The sequence below is a fragment of the Herpailurus yagouaroundi genome, unplaced genomic scaffold (genome assembly GCF_014898765.1).
Source record: "Herpailurus yagouaroundi ecotype Mexico unplaced genomic scaffold, PumYag 166, whole genome shotgun sequence".
In the NCBI taxonomy this organism is placed as follows: Eukaryota; Metazoa; Chordata; class Mammalia; order Carnivora; family Felidae; genus Herpailurus; species Herpailurus yagouaroundi.
The window spans coordinates 37004384-37014802 of NW_024412407.1; positions in this window are offsets into that span (position 1 = coordinate 37004384).

Sequence of the window (10419 nt, forward strand, 5' to 3'; positions counted from 1 at the left end):
ATAAACAAACATGTAAAAATACATTAAGCACAAACATTGCAATTTGTCCTCCCCCCGTTACAGCTTTCCAACCGTTTGCATTATGTCACTTTGCTTTTATGAAAGACCTGGATTAGTACCATTTTTTTTTTTGGTGAACAACAGAAATGGGAAGGGGAGTTTTGCTTTTCTGAAAAAAGAGATGAAAAGTGAAAAATGTGTTCAGTGCTGGCTTTGCTGTTATAGAGGCAGCGCACACCCCAAGCAGTGAGTCTGGTCCTGTCAGACCAGCTACTCAGCATCTCACTGTCAAGGGTAGCTTTAAACTGTGGTTTTCAGCGTCTGTACTTCATCTCAATTTATTTTGTGCATCCATTAGCAAGATATTTCTTAAGGTATCCAAAAACAAAAAACAAAAACATGAGAGGTTGTTTTTTGGGTCAGGGAATGCTCAACAACTCTTCCATAGAAGTTAATGGTAATTGTTTCTTTAATTACATCATTTCAGCTTAGGAAAGATTTCATAGAAACACTCAGAGCAGGAAACCTGTCCTTCTAACAATGTTGTACTGAACCCTGGTTTCTGAACACCAATTATGCACATCTTTACGTTCTCTACATTCACGATTTCACATTGGAGACTTGAAAGGAACCATTCATGATGATTTTGCACCACAAAAGTTGACAAATACAAAAAAAAATGTTTTCTTTTCCCTCCTATGTGCCCATATAGCAGCATAAGATTGTATAGTACAATCCAACCATACGGTGTTATAATGATGATTTTAAATAATATCATTTCATAGATCACTTACAAGAGGAAAATACATACACGGATTTTAAATTTTTTTTTTGACGTTTATTTACTTTTGAGACAGAGAGAGACAGAGCACGAACGGGGGAGGGTCAGAGAGAGGGAGACACAGAATCCAAAACAGGCTCCAGGCTCTGAGCTGTCAGCACAGAGCCCGATGCGGAGCTCGAACCCACGGACCGCGAGATCATGACCTGAGCTGAGATCATAACCGACTGAACCACCCAGGCGCCCCAATACACAGATTTTAAAATTTACTGACATATTTATCATTCTGGTGATCGTTATTACTTCTTGTGGAAATGAGTTAACTCTAGCATCGTTTACTTTTAGCTTGAAGAACATTTTTGGACGGTAGGTCTACTAAAAAGAAATTCTGTTAGGTGTTGTGTTTGATGTGGGGTCTTTATGCACCTTCTTGTTTGAAAGACTGTTTTGCTGAATTTATAATTCTGGCTTGACATGTCTTTTTGGGTTTTTTTGTTTGTTTGTTTTGTTCTGGGTTTTGTGTATGTTTGTTTGGGGGGCTGATTTGTTTGTTTTTTTGTTTTTACAGTACTTTCAGCTCTGTGGCTAAATACTTTTTTTTTTCTTCTTTTTTTTTTTTTTTTTTTTTTGCTTGTTTCAAGTTTTTGTTTAAAATAACTTATGGTGTGATACTGGTTTCAGGAATAGAATTCAGTGATTCATCACTTAACTTGTTGTGCTCATCACAACAAGTGCAGTACTTTCAGCTCTGATTTTGACCTTCACTGTCTTTTATTCTTCATGGTGTCTGGTGAAAACTCATCTGTTAATCATATTATGATTTTTCTAAACGTAATGAGTAGTTTTCTCCTGCTTTTGTCAAGATCACCTCTTTTTGTTTACCTTTTATTTTATTTGTTAAGTTGTGGCAAAAAAAATAAACCCACATAACATAAAATTTACCACATTACCCATGTGAAAAAAAATAGACTACTTTCTTAGAGCAGTTTTAGGTTCACAGCAGAACTCAGACAAAGCACAGGGATTTCCTGTGTTCCCCTACTGTCTAAGTGTCTATGCACGAGTCGTGGATGGAGTCTCTCACTGTCATTATCTCTCAGTGTAGTGATTCATTTGCTACAACTGATAACCGTATGTTGACAAATCTCTATCATCCAAAGACCATAGTTTACATTAAGGTTTACTATTAATATTGTGAATTTGATGAGTTTGCAGAAATATGTAATGACATGTATTAACCACTATGGAGTTATATAGCATAGTTTCGCTGTCTTGAAAATCCTCTGTGCTCCATCTAGCCATCCTTCCTTGTCCCTAAACCTTGTCAACCACTGATCCTATTTCCTGTCTCCATAGTTGTGTTTTTTCCAGACTGTTGTAGTGGGAAGCATAAACTTATCTCACATCTTACAGAACACTTACTATATCATGTGTCTTAACTGACTTTCAGCGCACAGTTTAGAGAGCTAACTGTATTCAGTCATTGCCTAACAGATCTCTAGAACTTTTTCACCTTATAAAATTAGAAATTCATACTCACTGAACCATTATTACCCTTCGCCACTTTCCCCTCAGCCCTGAGCGATCACCATTCTACTTTCTGTATCTGTACGTTTGGCTACTTTCAACAGTGGAATCATACACTTCTATTTTATTGATTGATTGATTGATTGATTGCATGTGTGTGCCTGCCTTATTTCACTTAGAACAATGCCCTGGCATTTCATACACGTTGTAGCAGGTGATAGGATTTCCTTCCTTTTTAAGGCTGAATAATATGTTGTTATGTGTGTACTATGCTTTCTTTCTCCATCCATCCATTAGCAGGCAGTAGGCTGCTTCTATCACTTGGCTCTTGTGAATAATGCTTCCCTGAGCATGGGTGTGCCGATATCTCTTTGAAATCTTGCTTTTAATGCTTTTTATATATTTTCCTATCAGTTGAACTAGTGATTCACGTGGCAATTCAATTTTTAATTTTTTGAAGAAGCTTCATACAGTTTTTCATATGGCTGATCAATTTACATTCCCAACGATAGCGTGCAAGGATCTTCTTTTTCCACCTCCTCACTGACACTTTTTCTTTTTTTTTTTTAATAGTCTCCATCCTCATGAGTATGAAGTAATATCGCATTGTGGTTTTGCTTTGTGTTTCTCTGGTAGTTAGTGATGTTGAGTACGTTTTCATATGCTTTATCGCCATTTATATATTTTCTTTGGAAAAAGTATTCTATACTTTTGCCCATTTTTCCATTGGGTTATTTGGTTTTTGTTGTTGTTACTGGCTTATAGGATTCCTTATATATTTTGGATACTGTATATATGTATGTTTGTATTTATTTCCAGTTAATTAACATACAGTATAATATTAGTTTCAGTAGAAGAATTTTGTGATTCATCACTTACATACAACATCCAGTGGTCATCACAAGTGCCCTTTTCTTAATACCCATCACCCATTTAACCCATCTCCCTGCCCACCACCCCTCCAGCAATCCTTAGTCTGTTCTCTAAAGTTAAGAGTCTGTTTGATGGTCTTCTCCCTGCCCCCCGCAATGTTCATCTGTTTTGTTACTTAAATTCCACATATGAATGAAATCATGTGGTATTTATATTTCCGATTGACATATTTTGCTTAGCATAGTACACTCTCGTTCCATCCATGTCATTGTAAATGGCAAGATTTCATTCATGTTGGTTGTTGAGTAATATTCCATTTTATATAAATACCACATCTTCTTTACCTATGTGTCAGTTGATGGATATTTGAACTCTTTCCATAATTAGGCCCTTGTTGATAGTGCCGCTATAAACATTGAAGTGCATGTACCCCTTCAAATCAGTATTTTTTTTTTAATTATTTGGATAAATAGCTACTAGTGTAATTGCTGGGTTGTAAGGTAGTTCTATTTTTAACTTTCTGCTGTTTTCCAGAGTGGATGCACCAGTTTGCATTCCCACCAACGGTGTAAGACGGCTCCCCTTTCTCTGCATCCTCACCAGCATCTATTGATTTCTGTATTGTTAATTGTAGCCATTCTGACAGATGTGAGATCATATCTCCTTGGAATTTTGATTTGTGTTTTCTTAATTATAAGTTCCATTGTGCACCATTTAACACATCTGTTAGTCATTTGTGTGTCTCCTTTGGAAAAATGTCTATTCATGTCTTCTGCTTGTTTCTTCACTAGATTATTTGTTTTTCGGGTGTTGAGTTTGATGAGTTCTTTATAGATTTTGAATACTAACCCTTTATCAGAGATGTCATTTTCAACTATCTCTCCCATTCCAAAGGCTGCCTGTTAATTTTATTGATTGCTCCTTTCACTGTACAGAAGAAGCCTTTATCTTGATGAAGTCTCAGTAATTCATTTTTGCTTTTGTTTCCCTTGCCTGCAGAGATGTGTCTAGCAAGAATATGTTGTGGCCTGAGTCAACAAGGTTGCTGCCTGTGTTCTTCTATAGAATTTTTATGGTTTTCTGTCTCACACTTAGGACACGAATCCATTTTGAATTTGTTTTTGTTTATGGTGTAAGAAAGTGGTCCAGTTTCATTCTTCTGCATGTTGCTGTCCAGTTTTCCCAATACCACTGGTGGAAAAGGTTGTCTTTTTTTCATTGGGTAGTCTTTCCTGCTTTGAAGAAGTTTAGTTGATCATATAGTGATGGGTCGATTTCTGGGTTTTCTGTTCTATTCCATTGATTTATGTGCCTGTTTTTATGCCAGTCCATACTGTCTTGATCACTACAGCTTTATAATATAACTTCAAGTCCAAAATTGTTATGTCTCTAGCTTTGCTTTGCTTTTTCAAGATTGTTTTTATGATTAGTGGTCTTTGTGGTCCCCCACAAATTTTAGGATTGTTTGTTCTATTTCTGTGAAAAATTCTGATGGTATTTTGATAGGAATTACATTAAATCTGCAGATTGCTTTGGTTTGGGTACTATAGAGATTTTAATAATATTTGTTTTTCCGATTCATAAGCATGGAATGTTTATCCATTTTTTTGGGGGGGTGTCATCTTCAATTTCTTTCATATGTGTTCTATAGTTTTCAGAGTAGAGACTTTTTGGTTAGGTTTATTCCTACTTATTTTATTGTTTTGGGTGCAATTGTAAATGGGATCTATTTTTTCAGTTTTCTTTCTGCTGCTTCATTACTGGTGTATAAAAATGCAACAGATTTCTGTAGGGTGATTCTATCTCCTGCTACTTTGCTGAATACATGTATCAGTTCTAGCAGTTTTTTGGTGCAGTCCTTCTGAGTTTCTACCTACAGTGTCATGATGTCGGCCAATAGTGAAGGTTTGACTTCTTCCTTGCTGACTTGGATGTCTTCTATTTCTTTTTGTTGTCCAAATTCTGAGTTAGGACTTTTAAACCACAATCATGAGAGTGAACATACCTGTCTTGCACCTGGCCACAGAGTAAAAGCTGTCAGTTTTTCCCATTGAGGATGATATTAGCTACGGTTCTTTCATATACGGCTTTAATGATGTTGAGGTATGCTCCCTCTACAGCTATTTGTGAGGTCTTTTATTGAGAATGGCTAGTATACTTTGTTGAATGCTTTTTCTGCATCTATTGAGAGAATCCTAAGGTTCTCATCCTTACTTTTATTAACGTGGTGTATCACATGATGGATTTGAAACCACCCTTACACCCCAGGAATAAATGTTGATTGTGGTGAGTGATTCTTTTAATGTACTGTTGGATTCAATTTTCCAGTATTTTGATGAGAATTTTTCATTCGTGTTCGTCAGGGATATTGACCTGTAATTTGCTTTTTTAGCGTGGTCTTTGTCGGGTTTTGGAATCATGGTAATCTTGGCCTTGTAGAATGACTTTGGAAGCTCTCCTTCTGTGTATATTCTTTGGAACAGCTTGAGAAGAATAGGTAGGTATTAACTCTTCTTTAAATGTTTGGCAGAATTTCCTTGGGAAGCCACCTGTCCCTGAGCTTTTGTTTATTGTGACATTTTTTTAATACTAATTTAATATCTTTGCTGGTTATGGATGTGTTCAAATGTTCTATTTCTTCCTGTTTCAGTTTTGGTAGTTTATATTTCTAGGAATGTATCCATTTCTTTAAGATTGCCCAATTTGTTGGCATATAGCTTTTCATAATATTCTCTTATAATTATTTGTATTTCTGTGGTGATGGTTGCTGCTGGAAGCCGAGCTATCCCAACCTGAGTGGCAGGGCCCCAGCTGTGGACGGATTGGTGACTGCAGGGAGGGCCACCGACAGTGAAGCTTCTTGTACTCCCGTTTTTAGGTAATTTGGCCTTAAGTACTTGGGGTATTGTCTGTTGGGGAATTGCCCTCGACAGGCCCCCTGGGAAAAGAACCATTGGGGAAGAAAATAAGGTTCTGCAAGAAATTGTGTGGCCTTACGTTTAGCCCTCACCATCCCCTATGGAGACGACTCTACTTACAGGAAGGATAGCCTCATACCTTTGCCAGCAAAGATGGCCTGTAAAGGAGACACATATGAATTTGAAAGCCTCACTCCGGCAACTAAGGAGTGTATCTCTGGACACCGGTGACTTCAACCCCAGGCCCACCTGGCCCCCCAGAGGCATTCCAGATGATGACTGAACCTAGTCGGTTAAGGTGCAGAATGGTTCATTGGTTCCTAGGTGCATTGTCCCTCTGAGAATGTGTGAGGCATGGGTTTCTAAGGCTTTTTCGGCCCCTTCCTGGCACCTCGGACTGAGGCAAACACATTGTTCTTTTGGCCTCATGTGGTTAGGAGGTCATGTCCCTGTAACTGTTCCACTTGAGGTGTTGAGACATGGAGGGCCTTTCACGAGAACAGCAAAGCAAATGCTTTGTAGATTATAGATACACGCAGATGCATCATGGGATAATGTAAGAAATTAATCAATAATCCAAAGGTATGCGGGAACATTAGAGGAAAATCGCCATGTTATTTCTTGAAGGTTGTTTACACATAGGAACATTTTCAAAATTAGGTAATGTTAGAAAAACATAGATGACATATGTTACAAGGAAATCACTAGCATATGTAATGCCACGTTTGCTGCAATAAATTGGCCAGTTCAACACGCTGCTGTTGTCTGTGTCCATTTTTATTTTAGTTTTAGTTTTTTATTTTAGTTTTTTATTTTCTAGTTTTTTATTTTAGTTTTGTTTTCTTTTCACCGACGCCGTTCTTCCTTCCGGAACCCCTGGTTGCTGGAACTGGCCTCTGGCAGGTTGCGATCTTTCCTCTCTCATTTATGATTTTGTTTACTTTGGTCCTTTCTCTTTTCTTTTTTTTTTTTAAGTTTTTTTTTTTTTTAACGTTTATTTATTTTTGGGACAGAGAGAGACAGAGCATGAATGGGGGAGGGGCAGAGAGAGAGGGAGACACAGAATCAGAAGCAGGCTCCAGGCTCTGAGCCATCAGCCCAGAGCCTGACGCGGGGCTCGAACTCACGGACCGCGAGATCGTGACCTGGGTTGAAGTCGGACACTTAACCGACTGAGCCACCCAGGCGCCCCTCTCTTTTCTTTTTAATAAGTCTGCTTAGGGGTTTATCCATTTTATTAATCCTTTCTTATAACCAGCTCCTGGTTTCATTGGTCTGTTCTACAGTTTGTTTGTTTGTTTGTTTGTTTATTTGTTTGCTTGCTTGCTTGTTTTTTTCTATATCCTTTATTTCTGTTCTAATCTTTATTATTTCCGTTCTCCTGCTGGCTTTAGGCTTCATTTGTCGTTCTTTTTCTAGCTCATTTAGATTAAGGTTAGGTTATTTGAGATTTTTCTTGCCCCAATGTTTCTTGCCCCTGAAGTAAACTTGTATTGCTCTATACTTCCCTATTATGCCTGTTTTCACTGCATCTCAAAAGCTTTTGGACTGCCATGTTTTCATTGTCATTCATTTCCATGTATATTTTTATTTATTCTTTAATATCTGGGTTGGCCCATTCATTCTTTAGTAGGATATTCTTTCACCTCCATCTATTTGTGATCTTTCTAAATTTTTCTTGTGATTAGCTTCAAGTGTCATAGGGTTGTGGTCTGAAAATATGCATGGTGTGGTCTTGATCTTTTTGTAGTGGTTGAGTCAGTACTCATATTACAATACAACCATACTGTAATCCAGTATGTGACCTCTTCTAGAGAATGTTCCATGTGCATTTGAATAGAATGCATATTCTGTTACTTTAGGATAAAATGTTCAGAATATATCCATGAAGTTAATCTGGTCCAGTGTGTCATCAAAGCCATTGTTTCCTTGTTGATTTACTGCTTAGATCTGTCCATTGTTGTATGAGGTGTTAAAGTCCCCTACTATTTTTGTATCATTAGCAATGAGTTCCTTCATGTTTGTTACTAGTTATTTTATATATTTGAGTGCTTCCATGTTTATGTGGGGCATCAATATTTACAATTGTTAGATCTTCTTTTTTGGATAGACCTATTTATTATGATATGGTGCTCTTCTCTCTTGTCTTTGGTTTAAAATCTAATATATCTGGTACAAGTATGGCTACTTCAGCTGTCTTTTGACATCCATTGGTATAGTAATTGGTTCTCCATCCCTGCACTTTTCATCTGCAGATGTCTTTAGCTCTAAAATGAGTCTCTTGGAGGCTCCAAGGTGGCTCAGTCAGTTCAGCATCCAATTCTTGGTTTCAGCTCAGGTCGCAATCTCACAGTTCATGAGATTGAGCCTCATGTCAGGCTCTGCACTGACAGCATGAAGCCTTCTTGGGATTCCCTCTCTCTCTCTCTCTCTCTCTCTCTCTTTCTCTCTCAAAATAAATAAACATAAAATAAAATAAAATAAAATAAAATAAAATAATAAAATAAAATAACTAAAGTAAAATTCTCTTGTAGGCAGCATGGAGATGGGTCTTGGTTTTTGTATCCATTCTCTACCCTGTGTCTTGTGATTGGAGAATTTAGTCCATTTACATTCAGAGTGATTATTGATAGATATGAATTTAATGCCATTTTATTACCTGCTAAGTCATTGTGTCTGGACATTTTTTCTGTTCCTTTCTAGTTTTGTCACTTTTGGTCTTTCTCTCCCGCTCAAAGAGTCCCTTTTAATATTTCTTGGTGGGCTGATTTAGTGGTCACAAAATCCTTTAGTTTTTGTTTATCTGGGAAACTCTTCATTTCTTCTTCTTTTTTGAATTTTAGTTTTTAAAATTTACATCCAAATTAGTTAGCATATAGTGCAACGATGATTTTAAGAGTAGATTCTTTAATGCCCCTTACTCATTTAGCCCATCCCGCCTCCCACAACCCCTCCAGTAACCCTGTTTGTTCTCCATATTTAAGAGTCTCTTATGTTTTGTCCCCCTCTCTGTTTTTACATTATTTTTGTTTCCCTTCCCTTATGTTCATCTGTTTTGTCTCTTAAAGTCCTCACATGAGGGAAGTCATATGATATTTGTCTTTCTCTGACTAATTTCGCTTAGCATAATACCCTCCATGGAACCGATTTCTGTGCTTTGATTTCATATCCATACAAATTTTTTGGTGGAATCTTTTGGGTTTTCCATATATAGTATCATGTCATCTGCGAAGAGTGAAAGTTTGACCTCCTCTTGGCTGATTTGGATGCCTTTTATTTCTTTGTGTTGTCTGATTGCAGAGGCTAAGACTTCCAATACTATGGTGAATAACAGTGGTGAGAGTGGACATCCCTGTCTTGTTCCTGACCTTAGGGGGAATGCTGTCAGTTTTTCCCCATTGAGGATGATATTAGCGTTGGGTCGTTCATATATAGCTTTTATGATCTCGAGGTATGATCCTTCTATCCCTACTTTCTTGAGGGATTTTGATCAAGAAAGGATGCTGTATTTTGTCAAATGCTTTCTCTGCATCTATTGAGAGGATCATGTGGTTCTTGTCCTTTTTTTATTGATGTGATGAATCACATTAATTGTTTTGCAGATATTAAACCAGCCCTACATCCCCAGGTATAAATCCCACTTGGTCGTGGTGAATAATTTTTTGAATGTATTGTTGGATCCAGTTGGCTAATATCTTGTGGAGGTTTTTTACATCTATGTTCATCAGGGAAATTGGTGTATAGTTCTCCTTTTTAGTGGGGTCTCTGTCTGGTTTTGGAATCAATATAATTCTGGATTCATAGAAAGAGTTTGGAAAATTTCCTCCCATTTCTATTTTTTTGGAACAGATTCAAGAGAATAGGTGTTAACTCTTCCTTAAATGTTTGGTAGAACTCCCCTGGAAAGCCATCTGGCCCTGGACTCTTGTTTTTTGGGATATTTTTGATTTCTAATTAAATTTCTTTATTGGTTATGGGTCTGTTCAAATTTTCTATTTCTTCCTGTTTCAGTTTTGGTAGTATATATGTTTCTAGGAATTTGTCCATTTCTTCCAAATTGCCCATTTTATTGGCATATAATTGCTCACAATATTCTCTTATTATTGTTTTTATTTCTGCTGTGTTGGTTGTGACCTCTCCTCTTTCATTCTTTATTTTATTTATATGGGTCCTTTCCTTCTTCTTTTTTTTTTAAACGTTTTTTAGCGAAGGAAACAATCAGCAAAACTATAAGGCAACTGAAATAATGGGAGAAGATATTTGTAAACAACATATCAGATAAAGGGTTAGTATCCAAAGTCTATAGAGAACTTATCAAAC